General features: G+C 47.5%; 13 non-coding genes across 13 annotated transcripts; all 13 read right to left on the bottom strand.

The window, feature by feature from the left end:
• Nucleotides 1-245: 245 nt before the first annotated feature.
• TRNAP-CGG (transfer RNA proline (anticodon CGG)) lies at nucleotides 246-317 on the bottom strand. The gene has a single exon. It is a non-coding gene; the product is annotated as a tRNA-Pro (tRNA).
• A 2,715-nt stretch (nucleotides 318-3,032) lies between these two features.
• On the bottom strand, nucleotides 3,033-3,105 carry TRNAV-UAC (transfer RNA valine (anticodon UAC)). The gene has a single exon. It is a non-coding gene; the product is annotated as a tRNA-Val (tRNA).
• A 414-nt stretch (nucleotides 3,106-3,519) lies between these two features.
• TRNAP-CGG (transfer RNA proline (anticodon CGG)) lies at nucleotides 3,520-3,591 on the bottom strand. Its single transcript has one exon. It is a non-coding gene; the product is annotated as a tRNA-Pro (tRNA).
• A 2,783-nt stretch (nucleotides 3,592-6,374) lies between these two features.
• Nucleotides 6,375-6,447, bottom strand: TRNAV-UAC (transfer RNA valine (anticodon UAC)). Its single transcript has one exon. It is a non-coding gene; the product is annotated as a tRNA-Val (tRNA).
• A 414-nt stretch (nucleotides 6,448-6,861) lies between these two features.
• TRNAP-CGG (transfer RNA proline (anticodon CGG)) lies at nucleotides 6,862-6,933 on the bottom strand. Its single transcript has one exon. It is a non-coding gene; the product is annotated as a tRNA-Pro (tRNA).
• A 2,763-nt stretch (nucleotides 6,934-9,696) lies between these two features.
• TRNAV-UAC (transfer RNA valine (anticodon UAC)) lies at nucleotides 9,697-9,769 on the bottom strand. Its single transcript has one exon. It is a non-coding gene; the product is annotated as a tRNA-Val (tRNA).
• A 414-nt stretch (nucleotides 9,770-10,183) lies between these two features.
• Nucleotides 10,184-10,255, bottom strand: TRNAP-CGG (transfer RNA proline (anticodon CGG)). The gene has a single exon. It is a non-coding gene; the product is annotated as a tRNA-Pro (tRNA).
• A 2,751-nt stretch (nucleotides 10,256-13,006) lies between these two features.
• TRNAV-UAC (transfer RNA valine (anticodon UAC)) lies at nucleotides 13,007-13,079 on the bottom strand. The gene has a single exon. It is a non-coding gene; the product is annotated as a tRNA-Val (tRNA).
• Nucleotides 13,080-13,493: 414 nt separating this feature from the next.
• On the bottom strand, nucleotides 13,494-13,565 carry TRNAP-CGG (transfer RNA proline (anticodon CGG)). Its single transcript has one exon. It is a non-coding gene; the product is annotated as a tRNA-Pro (tRNA).
• Nucleotides 13,566-16,288: 2,723 nt separating this feature from the next.
• TRNAV-UAC (transfer RNA valine (anticodon UAC)) lies at nucleotides 16,289-16,361 on the bottom strand. Its single transcript has one exon. It is a non-coding gene; the product is annotated as a tRNA-Val (tRNA).
• Nucleotides 16,362-16,775: 414 nt separating this feature from the next.
• TRNAP-CGG (transfer RNA proline (anticodon CGG)) lies at nucleotides 16,776-16,847 on the bottom strand. The gene has a single exon. It is a non-coding gene; the product is annotated as a tRNA-Pro (tRNA).
• A 2,762-nt stretch (nucleotides 16,848-19,609) lies between these two features.
• Nucleotides 19,610-19,682, bottom strand: TRNAV-UAC (transfer RNA valine (anticodon UAC)). The gene has a single exon. It is a non-coding gene; the product is annotated as a tRNA-Val (tRNA).
• Nucleotides 19,683-20,096: 414 nt separating this feature from the next.
• TRNAP-CGG (transfer RNA proline (anticodon CGG)) lies at nucleotides 20,097-20,168 on the bottom strand. The gene has a single exon. It is a non-coding gene; the product is annotated as a tRNA-Pro (tRNA).
• Nucleotides 20,169-20,227: the final 59 nt, after the last annotated feature.

Raw genomic sequence — 20,227 nt, 5'->3', positions numbered from 1 at the left:
GCCGTGCAGTCTGAAGAAGTAAGGGCCTCTTTAGGCATTGGTATGGGACAGCCATGAATTAACAAACAAATCCAGAAAGGTGACTGAGAGCTACTTGGGACTCCTTAATGCATGGCGCAATGAGGCGGTCCGCAAAGAGGCTTAGGAAGCCCAATGTTCATCGACCATTGTCCATCCATCAGTCCAGAGTCTATAGAATTGAAAAACACATGTGTAAAAAAGTATCGGGCCAGGCACCAATCAATGGGCTCGTCCGGGATTTGAACCCGGGACCTCTCGCACCCGAAGCGAGAATCATACCCCTAGACCAACGAGCCTACACTTGCAGAGTAGTCTAGACAATATGTAGGGATTTGACTTGGCAGTTGTACCTCTTGAGGATTGTAGCACAAGAGTATCTCTTCCTAACGTTTGCTCCTAAAGCCCGTCCTCGTCCCTAAATGATGCAAAGGCTGAGCGTCTTCACAGGTCTACTCCTCATCCCGAAGGTTGGTGGACCATTGACATCAGGGTGAAAGGTGCTTGCGATACACTGTTCCTTCCTTCCTTCCTTCCTTCCTTCCTTCCTTCCTTCCTTCCTTCCTTCCTTCCTTCCTTCCTTCCTTCCTTCCTTCCTTCCTTCCTTCCTTCCTTCCTTCCTTCCTTCCTTCCTTCCTTCCTTCCTTCCTTCCTTCCTTCCTTCCTTCCTTCCTTCCTTCCTTCCTTCCTTCCTTCCTTCCTCTTATGCTGTTTATGTAATAAGAGGGGACGATACACAGAAGAGAGAGAGTGGCCCAACACACTAGACTAGCAGTCTTCTGATCAATCTGCAGCTGGCAAGGTGGGGGAGAGACTTTATTTTGCACCTGCTGGGATATGCATTGGCAGAAGCTCTGAGGGCTGGGCCTTTCCTTTTGCCTGTAAAAACAAAAAGCAGCCCTCCTCCCTCCAGCCCTGAGAGCATGGGCGTGACACTGGCAAAAGCAGCATCTCCCCTTTGGTAAAGATGACCATTGCACAGCTGCTCACTCAGAGCTCGATCGTGCTCGATCAGGCGAGATATATTTAGGTCACCAGCAAAGTCTGTTCTCTTTTCTTGCGTAGGGTGAGCATTCACAGAGCCCAGCTTCGTTGACAAGAGTGCAAAAGGTGTATACTAAAAGCTTTCTGCTTTACTTGAGCGCCATGGCCGTTATTATATTTTGGCTGCTCCAAGCAATCTCTGTCCAGCCTATGCAAATTTCCAGCTCAAATTTTCCCAGCACTCAAAAAGTCCCTCCTCCCGCCAGCTATGCTTTCAGGAAGTTCAGCAGAAGCAGTCCAACTTCTGTTCCCAGTTCAGAGGAAAAGCTTTCTCGGGCCAGAGAAAGCCAGGGAATCACTGTACCGGCAAGTGCATTTCTTACAACTGGTAATCCCTCAGAACACAGAAATGAAGAAGCTGTATATGAAAATGTGATATTTCTTTGGTACACTAACCTATGTAACTAATATGCACCATTTCAGAGGACGGAGCGGACCCAACTGTGATCCCAGAGACCCAAATACCCAGCAGTAGGGAAAAGAAATCCTCTCTGTGCTCTGCAACATTACATACACAAAATGAAGGCGCGTGCATTTTATTATTGGCCCCATATACACAATACATGTGAGGATGCTTGCCTTCCCAGTGTATTTCTCAAGCTCTTGAGAGCATATGCTATTTCCATGGGAACGCAAATAAGTTCATACTTTACATTTGTGTGTGACAAAAGGGGAAAAAAACGATTTTGTGTAAAATGCCAGCAGAGAGTGTTTCTGCCCGGTCTCGAACGTGCTAACCACTACACTACAGAAACAACTGCTTGCATCCCTTTGTAGGGACTGGGAGAACAGGTGCAAAGGGCTTTGCAAGTGGACCTGCTTAAAGACTAATCAAATGCCTTGCGCCTGAAGCTCACACAATCCAGCCTAAAACATACGTCCTATCAAGCATGCGCACATATACAAGTATGCCTGTTGAGGGTCTATGCAGCGTACAGAGGGAAGGACATATTTCCACTTTGAGATCGGACGGCCAAAACTCACAAGCAAATCAAGGAATGTTACTGAGAGCTAACAGAGAACACAAAGTGCTTGTCGCAAGGACATGGCAGGCAAAGAGGTTCAGGAAGTGAATTGTTCATCGACTACTGCTTACCGAGAAAGCCAGAGAGTCTGTCCAATGAAAATAACATTGGAAAAAAAAAAAAGGAGCTCAAGTTAGCCACCTTGATCGGGCTCCTCCGGACCTCTCGCACCCAAAGCGAGAATCATACCCCTTGACCAACGAGCCACGGTCCTGTGATCATCTGACGGAATTGTACTCAGCGTTTCCACCCCCCTTAGGCTTCGAGGCCAAGAATGCCTATTCCTGAAGTTTGTTCCTGCCGCTGAAAGCCTTGTCGGTGTATGAGCCAAATGAATGCCCCAGTCGGCACGCTCTGACTGTCTTCATAGCTCTTCTTCTCGTCCTGAAGGTGTTGGCACATTGACATCAGGATCAATGAAGCTGGTGGCACACCCTCCCTTCCATTCGCCCGTGAAGGGTACGTATAAAAGAGCTGTTGATGCACAGAAGAAGAAATCTAGCACAACACCAACGCGGTCTGCTGATCAATTGAAAGTGGACAAAGTGAGCGAGTGAGAGCCTTCATTTTGCACCGGATCTGCATTGGCAGAAGCTCTGAGGGCTAGGAATTTTCTTTTGCCCTTGAAAAAAAGAAAAATCCAATATCACATCTGCCTGGGTGCATGAACATTGCTCAGGGAAAAGCAGCGCCACCCTTCTGTAAGAAATAGCATTGCACAACTGCTCCCTCAGCTTTCCATTCAACTATACATAAGCACGCACATATGCAGGCATGCAATTTTAATTCATCACATATTCGGAGCAAATGTGAGTGCGCTCGTCTACTCAGAATTTATTTCAAAGCGTGTCAGAGGAACTGCTTCTTCCGTTGCAACTGCAAATAAGTTCATGGCTTGAGCTTCGAGATGGTGGAACATGAAAAGTGTAAAATGCCACCCTCTGCTGTTTCTGCCCGGTCTCGAACCAGGGACCTTTCGCGTGTAAGGCGAACGTGATAACCACTACACTACAGAAACTGCTGCATGCTATGCCCTCTGGCAGTTGAGAGAATAGGGTCAAGTAACAGTGCAATTGTCTCTGTTTGAACACTTATCAAATGCCTCACGCCCAAAGCTTTACAAATGCAGCTCATCACACACACGGCGTTACAAGCATGAACACTCAGACAAGTGTGCCAGCTGAGAGGCCGTGCAGTCTGAAGAAGTAAGGGCCTCTTTAGGCATTGGTATGGGACAGCCATGAATTAACAAACAAATCCAGAAAGGTGACTGAGAGCTACTTGGGACTCCTTAATGCATGGCGCAATGAGGCGGTCCGCAAAGAGGCTTAGGAAGCCCAATGTTCATCGACCATTGTCCATCCATCAGTCCAGAGTCTATAGAATTGAAAAACACATGTGTAAAAAAGTATCGGGCCAGGCACCAATCAATGGGCTCGTCCGGGATTTGAACCCGGGACCTCTCGCACCCGAAGCGAGAATCATACCCCTAGACCAACGAGCCTACACTTGCAGAGTAGTCTAGACAATATGTAGGGATTTGACTTGGCAGTTGTACCTCTTGAGGATTGTAGCACAAGAGTATCTCTTCCTAACGTTTGCTCCTAAAGCCCGTCCTCGTCCCTAAATGATGCAAAGGCTGAGCGTCTTCACAGGTCTACTCCTCATCCCGAAGGTTGGTGGACCATTGACATCAGGGTGAAAGGTGCTTGCGATACACTGTTCCTTCCTTCCTTCCTTCCTTCCTTCCTTCCTTCCTTCCTTCCTTCCTTCCTTCCTTCCTTCCTTCCTTCCTTCCTTCCTTCCTTCCTTCCTTCCTTCCTTCCTTCCTTCCTTCCTTCCTTCCTTCCTTCCTTCCTTCCTTCCTTCCTTCCTTCCTTCCTTCCTTCCTTCCTTCCTTCCTTCCTTCCTTCCTTCCTTCCTTCCTTCCTTCCTTCCTTCCTTCCTTCCTTCCTTCCTTCCTTCCTTCCTTCCTCTTATGCTGTTTATGTAATAAGAGGGGACGATACACAGAAGAGAGAGAGTGGCCCAACACACTAGACTAGCAGTCTTCTGATCAATCTGCAGCTGGCAAGGTGGGGGAGAGACTTTATTTTGCACCTGCTGGGATATGCATTGGCAGAAGCTCTGAGGGCTGGGCCTTTCCTTTTGCCTGTAAAAACAAAAAGCAGCCCTCCTCCCTCCAGCCCTGAGAGCATGGGCGTGACACTGGCAAAAGCAGCATCTCCCCTTTGGTAAAGATGACCATTGCACAGCTGCTCACTCAGAGCTCGATCGTGCTCGATCAGGCGAGATATATTTAGGTCACCAGCAAAGTCTGTTCTCTTTTCTTGCGTAGGGTGAGCATTCACAGAGCCCAGCTTCGTTGACAAGAGTGCAAAAGGTGTATACTAAAAGCTTTCTGCTTTACTTGAGCGCCATGGCCGTTATTATATTTTGGCTGCTCCAAGCAATCTCTGTCCAGCCTATGCAAATTTCCAGCTCAAATTTTCCCAGCACTCAAAAAGTCCCTCCTCCCGCCAGCTATGCTTTCAGGAAGTTCAGCAGAAGCAGTCCAACTTCTGTTCCCAGTTCAGAGGAAAAGCTTTCTCGGGCCAGAGAAAGCCAGGGAATCACTGTACCGGCAAGTGCATTTCTTACAACTGGTAATCCCTCAGAACACAGAAATGAAGAAGCTGTATATGAAAATGTGATATTTCTTTGGTACACTAACCTATGTAACTAATATGCACCATTTCAGAGGACGGAGCGGACCCAACTGTGATCCCAGAGACCCAAATACCCAGCAGTAGGGAAAAGAAATCCTCTCTGTGCTCTGCAACATTACATACACAAAATGAAGGCGCGTGCATTTTATTATTGGCCCCATATACACAATACATGTGAGGATGCTTGCCTTCCCAGTGTATTTCTCAAGCTCTTGAGAGCATATGCTATTTCCATGGGAACGCAAATAAGTTCATACTTTACATTTGTGTGTGACAAAAGGGGAAAAAAACGATTTTGTGTAAAATGCCAGCAGAGAGTGTTTCTGCCCGGTCTCGAACGTGCTAACCACTACACTACAGAAACAACTGCTTGCATCCCTTTGTAGGGACTGGGAGAACAGGTGCAAAGGGCTTTGCAAGTGGACCTGCTTAAAGACTAATCAAATGCCTTGCGCCTGAAGCTCACACAATCCAGCCTAAAACATACGTCCTATCAAGCATGCGCACATATACAAGTATGCCTGTTGAGGGTCTATGCAGCGTACAGAGGGAAGGACATATTTCCACTTTGAGATCGGACGGCCAAAACTCACAAGCAAATCAAGGAATGTTACTGAGAGCTAACAGAGAACACAAAGTGCTTGTCGCAAGGACATGGCAGGCAAAGAGGTTCAGGAAGTGAATTGTTCATCGACTACTGCTTACCGAGAAAGCCAGAGAGTCTGTCCAATGAAAATAACATTGGAAAAAAAAAAAAGGAGCTCAAGTTACCCACCTTGATCGGGCTCCTCCGGACCTCTCGCACCCAAAGCGAGAATCATACCCCTAGACCAACGAGCCACGGTCCTGTGATCATCTGACGGAATTGTACTCAGCATTTCCACCCCCCTTAGGCTTCGAGGCCAAGAATGCCTATTCCTGAAGTTTGTTCCTGCCGCTGAAAGCCTTGTCGGTGTATGAGCCAAATGAATGCCCCAGTCGGCACGCTCTGACTGTCTTCATAGCTCTTCTTCTCGTCCTGAAGGTGTTGGCACATTGACATCAGGATCAATGAAGCTGGTGGCACACCCTCCCTTCCATGCGCCCGTGAAGGGTACGTATAAAAGAGCTGTTGATGCACAGAAGAAGAAATCTAGCACAACACCAACGCGGTCTGCTGATCAATTGAAAGTGGACAAAGTGAGCGAGTGAGAGCCTTCATTTTGCACCGGATCTGCATTGGCAGAAGCTCTGAGGGCTAGGAATTTTCTTTTGCCCTTGAAAAAAAGAAAAATCCAATATCACATCTGCCTGGGTGCATGAACATTGCTCAGGGAAAAGCAGCGCCACCCTTCTGTAAGAAATAGCATTGCACAACTGCTCCCTCAGCTTTCCATCCAACTATACATAAGCACGCACATATGCAGGCATGCAATTTTAATTCATCACATATTCGGAGCAAATGTGAGTGCGCTCGTCTACTCAGAATTTATTTCAAAGCGTGTCAGAGGAACTGCTTCTTCCGTTGCAACTGCAAATAAGTTCATGGCTTGAGCTTCGAGATGGTGGAACATGAAAAGTGTAAAATGCCACCCTCTGCTGTTTCTGCCCGGTCTCGAACCAGGGACCTTTCGCGTGTAAGGCGAACGTGATAACCACTACACTACAGAAACTGCTGCATGCTATGCCCTCTGGCGGTTGAGAGAATAGGGTCAAGTAACAGTGCAATTGTCTCTGTTTGAACACTTATCAAATGCCTCACGCCCAAAGCTTTACAAATGCAGCTCATCACACACACGGCGTTACAAGCATGAACACTCAGACAAGTGTGCCAGCTGAGAGGCCGTGCAGTCTGAAGATGTAAGGGCCTCTTTAGGCATTGGTATGGGACAGCCATGAATTAACAAACAAATCCAGAAAGGTGACTGAGAGCTACTTGGGACTCCTTAATGCATGGCGCAATGAGGCGGTCCGCAAAGAGGCTTAGGAAGCCCAATGTTCATCGACCATTGTCCATCCATCAGTCCAGAGTCTATAGAATTGAAAAACACATGTGTAAAAAAGTATCGGGCCAGGCACCAATCAATGGGCTCGTCCGGGATTTGAACCCGGGACCTCTCGCACCCGAAGCGAGAATCATACCCCTAGACCAACGAGCCTACACTTGCAGAGTAGTCTAGACAATATGTAGGGATTTGACTTGGCAGTTGTACCTCTTGAGGATTGTAGCACAAGAGTATCTCTTCCTAACGTTTGCTCCTAAAGCCCGTCCTCGTCCCTAAATGATGCAAAGGCTGAGCGTCTTCACAGGTCTACTCCTCATCCCGAAGGTTGGTGGACCATTGACATCAGGGTGAAAGGTGCTTGCGATACACCCTTCCTTCCTTCCTTCCTTCCTTCCTTCCTTCCTTCCTTCCTTCCTTCCTTCCTTCCTTCCTTCCTTCCTTCCTTCCTTCCTTCCTTCCTTCCTTCCTTCCTTCCTTCCTTCCTTCCTTCCTTCCTTCCTTCCTTCCTTCCTTCCTTCCTTCCTTCCTTCCTTCCTTCCTTCCTTCCTTCCTTCCTTCCTTCCTTCCTTCCTTCCTTCCTTCCTTCCTTCCTTCCTTCCTTCCTCTTATGCTGTTTATGTAATAAGAGGGGACGATACACAGAAGAGAGAGAGTGGCCCAACACACTAGACTAGCAGTCTTCTGATCAATCTGCAGCTGGCAAGGTGGGGGAGAGACTTTATTTTGCACCTGCTGGGATATGCATTGGCAGAAGCTCTGAGGGCTGGGCCTTTCCTTTTGCCTGTAAAAACAAAAAGCAGCCCTCCTCCCTCCAGCCCTGAGAGCATGGGCGTGACACTGGCAAAAGCAGCATCTCCCCTTTGGTAAAGATGACCATTGCACAGCTGCTCACTCAGAGCTCGATCGTGCTCGATCAGGCGAGATATATTTAGGTCACCAGCAAAGTCTGTTCTCTTTTCTTGCGTAGGGTGAGCATTCACAGAGCCCAGCTTCGTTGACAAGAGTGCAAAAGGTGTATACTAAAAGCTTTCTGCTTTACTTGAGCGCCATGGCCGTTATTATATTTTGGCTGCTCCAAGCAATCTCTGTCCAGCCTATGCAAATTTCCAGCTCAAATTTTCCCAGCACTCAAAAAGTCCCTCCTCCCGCCAGCTATGCTTTCAGGAAGTTCAGCAGAAGCAGTCCAACTTCTGTTCCCAGTTCAGAGGAAAAGCTTTCTCGGGCCAGAGAAAGCCAGGGAATCACTGTACCGGCAAGTGCATTTCTTACAACTGGTAATCCCTCAGAACACAGAAATGAAGAAGCTGTATATGAAAATGTGATATTTCTTTGGTACACTAACCTATGTAACTAATATGCACCATTTCAGAGGACGGAGCGGACCCAACTGTGATCCCAGAGACCCAAATACCCAGCAGTAGGGAAAAGAAATCCTCTCTGTGCTCTGCAACATTACATACACAAAATGAAGGCGCGTGCATTTTATTATTGGCCCCATATACACAATACATGTGAGGATGCTTGCCTTCCCAGTGTATTTCTCAAGCTCTTGAGAGCATATGCTATTTCCATGGGAACGCAAATAAGTTCATACTTTACATTTGTGTGTGACAAAAGGGGAAAAAAACGATTTTGTGTAAAATGCCAGCAGAGAGTGTTTCTGCCCGGTCTCGAACGTGCTAACCACTACACTACAGAAACAACTGCTTGCATCCCTTTGTAGGGACTGGGAGAACAGGTGCAAAGGGCTTTGCAAGTGGACCTGCTTAAAGACTAATCAAATGCCTTGCGCCTGAAGCTCACACAATCCAGCCTAAAACATACGTCCTATCAAGCATGCGCACATATACAAGTATGCCTGTTGAGGGTCTATGCAGCGTACAGAGGGAAGGACATATTTCCACTTTGAGATCGGACGGCCAAAACTCACAAGCAAATCAAGGAATGTTACTGAGAGCTAACAGAGAACACAAAGTGCTTGTCGCAAGGACATGGCAGGCAAAGAGGTTCAGGAAGTGAATTGTTCATCGACTACTGCTTACCGAGAAAGCCAGAGAGTCTGTCCAATGAAAATAACATTGGAAAAAAAAAAAAGGAGCTCAAGTTACCCACCTTGATCGGGCTCCTCCGGACCTCTCGCACCCAAAGCGAGAATCATACCCCTAGACCAACGAGCCACGGTCCTGTGATCATCTGACGGAATTGTACTCAGCATTTCCACCCCCCTTAGGCTTCGAGGCCAAGAATGCCTATTCCTGAAGTTTGTTCCTGCCGCTGAAAGCCTTGTCGGTGTATGAGCCAAATGAATGCCCCAGTCGGCACGCTCTGACTGTCTTCATAGCTCTTCTTCTCGTCCTGAAGGTGTTGGCACATTGACATCAGGATCAATGAAGCTGGTGGCACACCCTCCCTTCCATGCGCCCGTGAAGGGTACGTATAAAAGAGCTGTTGATGCACAGAAGAAGAAATCTAGCACAACACCAACGCGGTCTGCTGATCAATTGAAAGTGGACAAAGTGAGCGAGTGAGAGCCTTCATTTTGCACCGGATCTGCATTGGCAGAAGCTCTGAGGGCTAGGAATTTTCTTTTGCCCTTGAAAAAAAGAAAAATCCAATATCACATCTGCCTGGGTGCATGAACATTGCTCAGGGAAAAGCAGCGCCACCCTTCTGTAAGAAATAGCATTGCACAACTGCTCCCTCAGCTTTCCATCCAACTATACATAAGCACGCACATATGCAGGCATGCAATTTTAATTCATCACATATTCGGTGCAAATGTGAGTGCGCTCGTCTACTCAGAATTTATTTCAAAGCGTGTCAGAGGAACTGCTTCTTCCGTTGCAACTGCAAATAAGTTCATGGCTTGAGCTTCGAGATGGTGGAACATGAAAAGTGTAAAATGCCACCCTCTGCTGTTTCTGCCCGGTCTCGAACCAGGGACCTTTCGCGTGTAAGGCGAACGTGATAACCACTACACTACAGAAACTGCTGCATGCTATGCCCTCTGGCGGTTGAGAGAATAGGGTCAAGTAACAGTGCAATTGTCTCTGTTTGAACACTTATCAAATGCCTCACGCCCAAAGCTTTACAAATGCAGCTCATCACACACACGGCGTTACAAGCATGAACACTCAGACAAGTGTGCCAGCTGAGAGGCCGTGCAGTCTGAAGATGTAAGGGCCTCTTTAGGCATTGGTATGGGACAGCCATGAATTAACAAACAAATCCAGAAAGGTGACTGAGAGCTACTTGGGACTCCTTAATGCATGGCGCAATGAGGCGGTCCGCAAAGAGGCTTAGGAAGCCCAATGTTCATCGACCATTGTCCATCCATCAGTCCAGAGTCTATAGAATTGAAAAACACATGTGTAAAAAAGTATCGGGCCAGGCACCAATCAATGGGCTCGTCCGGGATTTGAACCCAGGACCTCTCGCACCCGAAGCGAGAATCATACCCCTAGACCAACGAGCCTACACTTGCAGAGTAGTCTAGACAATATGTAGGGATTTGACTTGGCAGTTGTACCTCTTGAGGATTGTAGCACAAGAGTATCTCTTCCTAACGTTTGCTCCTAAAGCCCGTCCTCGTCCCTAAATGATGCAAAGGCTGAGCGTCTTCACAGGTCTACTCCTCATCCCGAAGGTTGGTGGACCATTGACATCAGGGTGAAAGGTGCTTGCGATACACTGTTCCTTCCTTCCTTCCTTCCTTCCTTCCTTCCTTCCTTCCTTCCTTCCTTCCTTCCTTCCTTCCTTCCTTCCTTCCTTCCTTCCTTCCTTCCTTCCTTCCTTCCTTCCTTCCTTCCTTCCTTCCTTCCTTCCTTCCTTCCTTCCTTCCTTCCTTCCTTCCTTCCTTCCTTCCTTCCTTCCTTCCTTCCTTCCTTCCTTCCTTCCTTCCTTCCTTCCTTCCTCTTATGCTGTTTATGTAATAAGAGGGGACGATACACAGAAGAGAGAGAGTGGCCCAACACACTAGACTAGCAGTCTTCTGATCAATCTGCAGCTGGCAAGGTGGGGGAGAGACTTTATTTTGCACCTGCTGGGATATGCATTGGCAGAAGCTCTGAGGGCTGGGCCTTTCCTTTTGCCTGTAAAAACAAAAAGCAGCCCTCCTCCCTCCAGCCCTGAGAGCATGGGCGTGACACTGGCAAAAGCAGCATCTCCCCTTTGGTAAAGATGACCATTGCACAGCTGCTCACTCAGAGCTCGATCGTGCTCGATCAGGCGAGATATATTTAGGTCACCAGCAAAGTCTGTTCTCTTTTCTTGCGTAGGGTGAGCATTCACAGAGCCCAGCTTCGTTGACAAGAGTGCAAAAGGTGTATACTAAAAGCTTTCTGCTTTACTTGAGCGCCATGGCCGTTATTATATTTTGGCTGCTCCAAGCAATCTCTGTCCAGCCTATGCAAATTTCCAGCTCAAATTTTCCCAGCACTCAAAAAGTCCCTCCTCCCGCCAGCTATGCTTTCAGGAAGTTCAGCAGAAGCAGTCCAACTTCTGTTCCCAGTTCAGAGGAAAAGCTTTCTCGGGCCAGAGAAAGCCAGGGAATCACTGTACCGGCAAGTGCATTTCTTACAACTGGTAATCCCTCAGAACACAGAAATGAAGAAGCTGTATATGAAAATGTGATATTTCTTTGGTACACTAACCTATGTAACTAATATGCACCATTTCAGAGGACGGAGCGGACCCAACTGTGATCCCAGAGACCCAAATACCCAGCAGTAGGGAAAAGAAATCCTCTCTGTGCTCTGCAACATTACATACACAAAATGAAGGCGCGTGCATTTTATTATTGGCCCCATATACACAATACATGTGAGGATGCTTGCCTTCCCAGTGTATTTCTCAAGCTCTTGAGAGCATATGCTATTTCCATGGGAACGCAAATAAGTTCATACTTTACATTTGTGTGTGACAAAAGGGGAAAAAAACGATTTTGTGTAAAATGCCAGCAGAGAGTGTTTCTGCCCGGTCTCGAACGTGCTAACCACTACACTACAGAAACAACTGCTTGCATCCCTTTGTAGGGACTGGGAGAACAGGTGCAAAGGGCAGTGCAAGTGGACCTGCTTAAAGACTAATCAAATGCCTTGCGCCTGAAGCTCACACAATCCAGCCTAAAACATACGTCCTATCAAGCATGCGCACATATACAAGTATGCCTGTTGAGGGTCTATGCAGCGTACAGAGGGAAGGACATATTTCCACTTTGAGATCGGACGGCCAAAACTCACAAGCAAATCAAGGAATGTTACTGAGAGCTAACAGAGAACACAAAGTGCTTGTCGCAAGGACATGGCAGGCAAAGAGGTTCAGGAAGTGAATTGTTCATCGACTACTGCTTACCGAGAAAGCCAGAGAGTCTGTCCAATGAAAATAACATTGGAAAAAAAAAAAAGGAGCTCAAGTTACCCACCTTGATCGGGCTCCTCCGGACCTCTCGCACCCAAAGCGAGAATCATACCCCTTGACCAACGAGCCACGGTCCTGTGATCATCTGACGGAATTGTACTCAGCGTTTCCACCCCCCTTAGGCTTCGAGGCCAAGAATGCCTATTCCTGAAGTTTGTTCCTGCCGCTGAAAGCCTTGTCGGTGTATGAGCCAAATGAATGCCCCAGTCGGCACGCTCTGACTGTCTTCATAGCTCTTCTTCTCGTCCTGAAGGTGTTGGCACATTGACATCAGGATCAATGAAGCTGGTGGCACACCCTCCCTTCCATTCGCCCGTGAAGGGTACGTATAAAAGAGCTGTTGATGCACAGAAGAAGAAATCTAGCACAACACCAACGCGGTCTGCTGATCAATTGAAAGTGGACAAAGTGAGCGAGTGAGAGCCTTCATTTTGCACCGGATCTGCATTGGCAGAAGCTCTGAGGGCTAGGAATTTTCTTTTGCCCTTGAAAAAAAGAAAAATCCAATATCACATCTGCCTGGGTGCATGAACATTGCTCAGGGAAAAGCAGCGCCACCCTTCTGTAAGAAATAGCATTGCACAACTGCTCCCTCAGCTTTCCATCCAACTATACATAAGCACGCACATATGCAGGCATGCAATTTTAATTCATCACATATTCGGAGCAAATGTGAGTGCGCTCGTCTACTCAGAATTTATTTCAAAGCGTGTCAGAGGAACTGCTTCTTCCGTTGCAACTGCAAATAAGTTCATGGCTTGAGCTTCGAGATGGTGGAACATGAAAAGTGTAAAATGCCACCCTCTGCTGTTTCTGCCCGGTCTCGAACCAGGGACCTTTCGCGTGTAAGGCGAACGTGATAACCACTACACTACAGAAACTGCTGCATGCTATGCCCTCTGGCGGTTGAGAGAATAGGGTCAAGTAACAGTGCAATTGTCTCTGTTTGAACACTTATCAAATGCCTCACGCCCAAAGCTTTACAAATGCAGCTCATCACACACACGGCGTTACAAGCATGAACACTCAGACAAGTGTGCCAGCTGAGAGGCCGTGCAGTCTGAAGATGTAAGGGCCTCTTTAGGCATTGGTATGGGACAGCCATGAATTAACAAACAAATCCAGAAAGGTGACTGAGAGCTACTTGGGACTCCTTAATGCATGGCGCAATGAGGCGGTCCGCAAAGAGGCTTAGGAAGCCCAATGTTCATCGACCATTGTCCATCCATCAGTCCAGAGTCTATAGAATTGAAAAACACATGTGTAAAAAAGTATCGGGCCAGGCACCAATCAATGGGCTCGTCCGGGATTTGAACCCGGGACCTCTCGCACCCGAAGCGAGAATCATACCCCTAAACCAACGAGCCTACACTTGCAGAGTAGTCTAGACAATATGTAGGGATTTGACTTGGCAGTTGTACCTCTTGAGGATTGTAGCACAAGAGTATCTCTTCCTAACGTTTGCTCCTAAAGCCCGTCCTCGTCCCTAAATGATGCAAAGGCTGAGCGTCTTCACAGGTCTACTCCTCATCCCGAAGGTTGGTGGACCATTGACATCAGGGTGAAAGGTGCTTGCGATACACTGTTCCTTCCTTCCTTCCTTCCTTCCTTCCTTCCTTCCTTCCTTCCTTCCTTCCTTCCTTCCTTCCTTCCTTCCTTCCTTCCTTCCTTCCTTCCTTCCTTCCTTCCTTCCTTCCTTCCTTCCTTCCTTCCTTCCTTCCTTCCTTCCTTCCTTCCTTCCTTCCTTCCTTCCTTCCTTCCTTCCTTCCTTCCTTCCTCTTATGCTGTTTATGTAATAAGAGGGGACGATACACAGAAGAGAGAGAGTGGCCCAACACACTAGACTAGCAGTCTTCTGATCAATCTGCAGCTGGCAAGGTGGGGGAGAGACTTTATTTTGCACCTGCTGGGATATGCATTGGCAGAAGCTCTGAGGGCTGGGCCTTTCCTTTTGCCTGTAAAAACAAAAAGCAGCCCTCCTCCCTCCAGCCCTGAGAGCATGGGCGTGACACTGGCAAAAGCAGCATCTCCCCTTTGGTAAAGATGACCATTGCACAGCTGCTCACTCAGAGCTCGATCGTGCTCGATCAGGCGAGATATATTTAGGTCACCAGCAAAGTCTGTTCTCTTTTCTTGCGTAGGGTGAGCATTCACAGAGCCCAGCTTCGTTGACAAGAGTGCAAAAGGTGTATACTAAAAGCTTTCTGCTTTACTTGAGCGCCATGGCCGTTATTATATTTTGGCTGCTCCAAGCAATCTCTGTCCAGCCTATGCAAATTTCCAGCTCAAATTTTCCCAGCACTCAAAAAGTCCCTCCTCCCGCCAGCTATGCTTTCAGGAAGTTCAGCAGAAGCAGTCCAACTTCTGTTCCCAGTTCAGAGGAAAAGCTTTCTCGGGCCAGAGAAAGCCAGGGAATCACTGTACCGGCAAGTGCATTTCTTACAACTGGTAATCCCTCAGAACACAGAAATGAAGAAGCTGTATATGAAAATGTGATATTTCTTTGGTACACTAACCTATGTAACTAATATGCACCATTTCAGAGGACGGAGCGGACCCAACTGTGATCCCAGAGACCCAAATACCCAGCAGTAGGGAAAAGAAATCCTCTCTGTGCTCTGCAACATTACATACACAAAATGAAGGCGCGTGCATTTTATTATTGGCCCCATATACACAATACATGTGAGGATGCTTGCCTTCCCAGTGTATTTCTCAAGCTCTTGAGAGCATATGCTATTTCCATGGGAACGCAAATAAGTTCATACTTTACATTTGTGTGTGACAAAAGGGGAAAAAAACGATTTTGTGTAAAATGCCAGCAGAGAGTGTTTCTGCCCGGTCTCGAACGTGCTAACCACTACACTACAGAAACAACTGCTTGCATCCCTTTGTAGGGACTGGGAGAACAGGTGCAAAGGGCTTTGCAAGTGGACCTGCTTAAAGACTAATCAAATGCCTTGCGCCTGAAGCTCACACAATCCAGCCTAAAACATACGTCCTATCAAGCATGCGCACATATACAAGTATGCCTGTTGAGGGTCTATGCAGCGTACAGAGGGAAGGACATATTTCCACTTTGAGATCGGACGGCCAAAACTCACAAGCAAATCAAGGAATGTTACTGAGAGCTAACAGAGAACACAAAGTGCTTGTCGCAAGGACATGGCAGGCAAAGAGGTTCAGGAAGTGAATTGTTCATCGACTACTGCTTACCGAGAAAGCCAGAGAGTCTGTCCAATGAAAATAACATTGGAAAAAAAAAAAAGGAGCTCAAGTTACCCACCTTGATCGGGCTCCTCCGGACCTCTCGCACCCAAAGCGAGAATCATACCCCTAGACCAACGAGCCACGGTCCTGTGATCATCTGACGGAATTGTACTCAGCATTTCCACCCCCCTTAGGCTTCGAGGCCAAGAATGCCTATTCCTGAAGTTTGTTCCTGCCGCTGAAAGCCTTGTCGGTGTATGAGCCAAATGAATGCCCCAGTCGGCACGCTCTGACTGTCTTCATAGCTCTTCTTCTCGTCCTGAAGGTGTTGGCACATTGACATCAGGATCAATGAAGCTGGTGGCACACCCTCCCTTCCATGCGCCCGTGAAGGGTACGTATAAAAGAGCTGTTGATGCACAGAAGAAGAAATCTAGCACAACACCAACGCGGTCTGCTGATCAATTGAAAGTGGACAAAGTGAGCGAGTGAGAGCCTTCATTTTGCACCGGATCTGCATTGGCAGAAGCTCTGAGGGCTAGGAATTTTCTTTTGCCCTTGAAAAAAAGAAAAATCCAATATCACATCTGCCTGGGTGCATGAACATTGCTCAGGGAAAAGCAGCGCCACCCTTCTGTAAGAAATAGCATTGCACAACTGCTCCCTCAGCTTTCCATCCAACTATACATAAGCACGCACATATGCAGGCATGCAATTTTAATTCATCACATATTCGGAGCAAATGTGAGTGCGCTCGTCTACTCAGAATTTATTTCAAAGCGTGTCAGAGGAACTGCTTCTTCCGTTGCAACTGCAAATAAGTTCATGGCTTGAGCTTCGAGATGGTGGAACATGAAAAGTGTAAAATGCCACCCTCTGCTGTTTCTGCCCGGTCTCGAACCAGGGACCTTTCGCGTGTAAGGCGAACGTGATAACCACTACACTACAGAAACTGCTGCATGCTATGCCCTCTGGCGGTTGAGAGAATAGGGTCAAGTAACAGTGCAATTGTCTCTGTTTGAACACTTATCAAATGCCTCACGCCCAAAGCTTTACAAATGCAGCTCATCACACACACGGCGTTACAAGCATGAACACTCAGACAAGTGTGCCAGCTGAGAGGCCGTGCAGTCTGAAGATGTAAGGGCCTCTTTAGGCATTGGTATGGGACAGCCATGAATTAACAAACAAATCCAGAAAGGTGACTGAGAGCTACTTGGGACTCCTTAATGCATGGCGCAATGAGGCGGTCCGCAAAGAGGCTTAGGAAGCCCAATGTTCATCGACCATTGTCCATCCATCAGTCCAGAGTCTATAGAATTGAAAAACACATGTGTAAAAAAGTATCGGGCCAGGCACCAATCAATGGGCTCGTCTGGGATTTGAACCCGGGACCTCTCGCACCCGAAGCGAGAATCATACCCCTAGACCAACGAGCCTACACTTGCAGAGTAGTCTAGACAATATGTAGGGATTTGACTTGGCAGTTGTACCTCTTGAGGATTGTAGCACAAGAGTATCTCTTCCTAACGTTTGCTCCTAAAGCCCGTCCTCGTCCCTAAATGATGCAAAGGCTGAGCGTCTTCACAGGTCTACTCCTCATCCCGAAGGTTGGTGGACCATTGACATCAGGGTGAAAGGTGCTTGCGATACACTGTTCCTTCCTTCCTTCCTTCCTTCCTTCCTTCCTTCCTTCCTTCCTTCCTTCCTTCCTTCCTTCCTTCCTTCCTTCCTTCCTTCCTTCCTTCCTTCCTTCCTTCCTTCCTTCCTTCCTTCCTTCCTTCCTTCCTTCCTTCCTTCCTTCCTTCCTTCCTTCCTTCCTTCCTTCCTTCCTTCCTTCCTTCCTTCCTTCCTTCCTTCCTTCCTTCCTTCCTTCCTTCCTTCCTTCCTCTTATGCTGTTTATGTAATAAGAGGGGACGATACACAGAAGAGAGAGAGTGGCCCAACACACTAGACTAGCAGTCTTCTGATCAATCTGCAGCTGGCAAGGTGGGGGAGAGACTTTATTTTGCACCTGCTGGGATATGCATTGGCAGAAGCTCTGAGGGCTGGGCCTTTCCTTTTGCCTGTAAAAACAAAAAGCAGCCCTCCTCCCTCCAGCCCTGAGAGCATGGGCGTGACACTGGCAAAAGCAGCATCTCCCCTTTGGTAAAGATGACCATTGCACAGCTGCTCACTCAGAGCTCGATCGTGCTCGATCAGGCGAGATATATTTAGGTCACCAGCAAAGTCTGTTCTCTTTTCTTGCGTAGGGTGAGCATTCACAGAGCCCAGCTTCGTTGACAAGAGTGCAAAAGGTGTATACTAAAAGCTTTCTGCTTTACTTGAGCGCCATGGCCGTTATTATATTTTGGCTGCTCCAAGCAATCTCTGTCCAGCCTATGCAAATTTCCAGCTCAAATTTTCCCAGCACTCAAAAAGTCCCTCCTCCCGCCAGCTATGCTTTCAGGAAGTTCAGCAGAAGCAGTCCAACTTCTGTTCCCAGTTCAGAGGAAAAGCTTTCTCGGGCCAGAGAAAGCCAGGGAATCACTGTACCGGCAAGTGCATTTCTTACAACTGGTAATCCCTCAGAACACAGAAATGAAGAAGCTGTATATGAAAATGTGATATTTCTTTGGTACACTAACCTATGTAACTAATATGCACCATTTCAGAGGACGGAGCGGACCCAACTGTGATCCCAGAGACCCAAATACCCAGCAGTAGGGAAAAGAAATCCTCTCTGTGCTCTGCAACATTACATACACAAAATGAAGGCGCGTGCATTTTATTATTGGCCCCATATACACAATACATGTGAGGATGCTTGCCTTCCCAGTGTATTTCTCAAGCTCTTGAGAGCATATGCTATTTCCATGGGAACGCAAATAAGTTCATACTTTACATTTGTGTGTGACAAAAGGGGAAAAAAACGATTTTGTGTAAAATGCCAGCAGAGAGTGTTTCTGCCCGGTCTCGAACGTGCTAACCACTACACTACAGAAACAACTGCTTGCATCCCTTTGTAGGGACTGGGAGAACAGGTGCAAAGGGCTTTGCAAGTGGACCTGCTTAAAGACTAATCAAATGCCTTGCGCCTGAAGCTCACACAATCCAGCCTAAAACATACGTCCTATCAAGCATGCGCACATATACAAGTATGCCTGTTGAGGGTCTATGCAGCGTACAGAGGGAAGGACATATTTCCACTTTGAGATCGGACGGCCAAAACTCACAAGCAAATCAAGGAATGTTACTGAGAGCTAACAGAGAACACAAAGTGCTTGTCGCAAGGACATGGCAGGCAAAGAGGTTCAGGAAGTGAATTGTTCATCGACTACTGCTTACCGAGAAAGCCAGAGAGTCTGTCCAATGAAAATAACATTGGAAAAAAAAAAAGGAGCTCAAGTTACCCACCTTGATCGGGCTCCTCCGGACCTCTCGCACCCAAAGCGAGAATCATACCCCTAGACCAACGAGCCACGGTCCTGTGATCATCTGACGGAATTGTACTCAGCGTTTCCACCCCCCTTAGGCTTCGAGGCCAAGAATGCCTATTCCTGAAGTTTGTTCCTGCCGCTGAAAGCCTTGTCGGTGTATGAGCCAAATGAATGCCCCAGTCGGCACGCTCTGACTGTCTTCATAGCTCTTCTTCTCGTCCTGAAGGTGTTGGCACATTGACATCAGGATCAATGAAGCTGGTGGCACACCCTCCCTTCCATTCGCCCGTGAAGGGTACGTATAAAAGAGCTGTTGATGCACAGAAGAAGAAATCTAGCACAACACCAACGCGGTCTGCTGATCAATTGAAAGTGGACAAAGTGAGCGAGTGAGAGCCTTCATTTTGCACCGGATCTGCATTGGCAGAAGCTCTGAGGGCTAGGAATTTTCTTTTGCCCTTGAAAAAAAGAAAAATCCAATATCACATCTGCCTGGGTGCATGAACATTGCTCAGGGAAAAGCAGCGCCACCCTTCTGTAAGAAATAGCATTGCACAACTGCTCCCTCAGCTTTCCATCCAACTATACATAAGCACGCACATATGCAGGCATGCAATTTTAATTCATCACATATTCGGAGCAAATGTGAGTGCGCTCGTCTACTCAGAATTTATTTCAAAGCGTGTCAGAGGAACTGCTTCTTCCGTTGCAACTGCAAATAAGTTCATGGCTTGAGCTTCGAGATGGTGGAACATGAAAAGTGTAAAATGCCACCCTCTGCTGTTTCTGCCCGGTCTCGAACCAGGGACCTTTCGCGTGTAAGGCGAACGTGATAACCACTACACTACAGAAACTGCTGCATGCTATGCCCTCTGGCGGTTGAGAGAATAGGGTCAAGTAACAGTGCAATTGTCTCTGTTTGAACACTTATCAAATGCCTCACGCCCAAAGCTTTACAAATGCAGCTCATCACACACACGGCGTTACAAGCATGAACACTCAGACAAGTGTGCCAGCTGAGAGGCCGTGCAGTCTGAAGATGTAAGGGCCTCTTTAGGCATTGGTATGGGACAGCCATGAATTAACAAACAAATCCAGAAAGGTGACTGAGAGCTACTTGGGACTCCTTAATGCATGGCGCAATGAGGCGGTCCGCAAAGAGGCTTAGGAAGCCCAATGTTCATCGACCATTGTCCATCCATCAGTCCAGAGTCTATAGAATTGAAAAACACATGTGTAAAAAAGTATCGGGCCAGGCACCAATCAATGGGCTCGTCCGGGATTTGAACCCGGGACCTCTCGCACCCGAAGCGAGAATCATACCCCTAGACCAACGAGCCTACACTTGCAGAGTAGTCTAGACAATATGTAGGGATTTGACTTGGCAGTTGTACCTCTT

This window comes from Ambystoma mexicanum, unplaced genomic scaffold, assembly GCF_040938575.1.
Source record: "Ambystoma mexicanum isolate Mex_15411 unplaced genomic scaffold, UKY_AmexF1_1 Mex_scaf133, whole genome shotgun sequence".
NCBI classification, from domain to species: Eukaryota; Metazoa; Chordata; class Amphibia; order Caudata; family Ambystomatidae; genus Ambystoma; species Ambystoma mexicanum.
The sequence above is the reverse complement of the archived record's forward strand: the minus strand, read 5'-3'. Positions and strand labels throughout refer to the sequence as shown.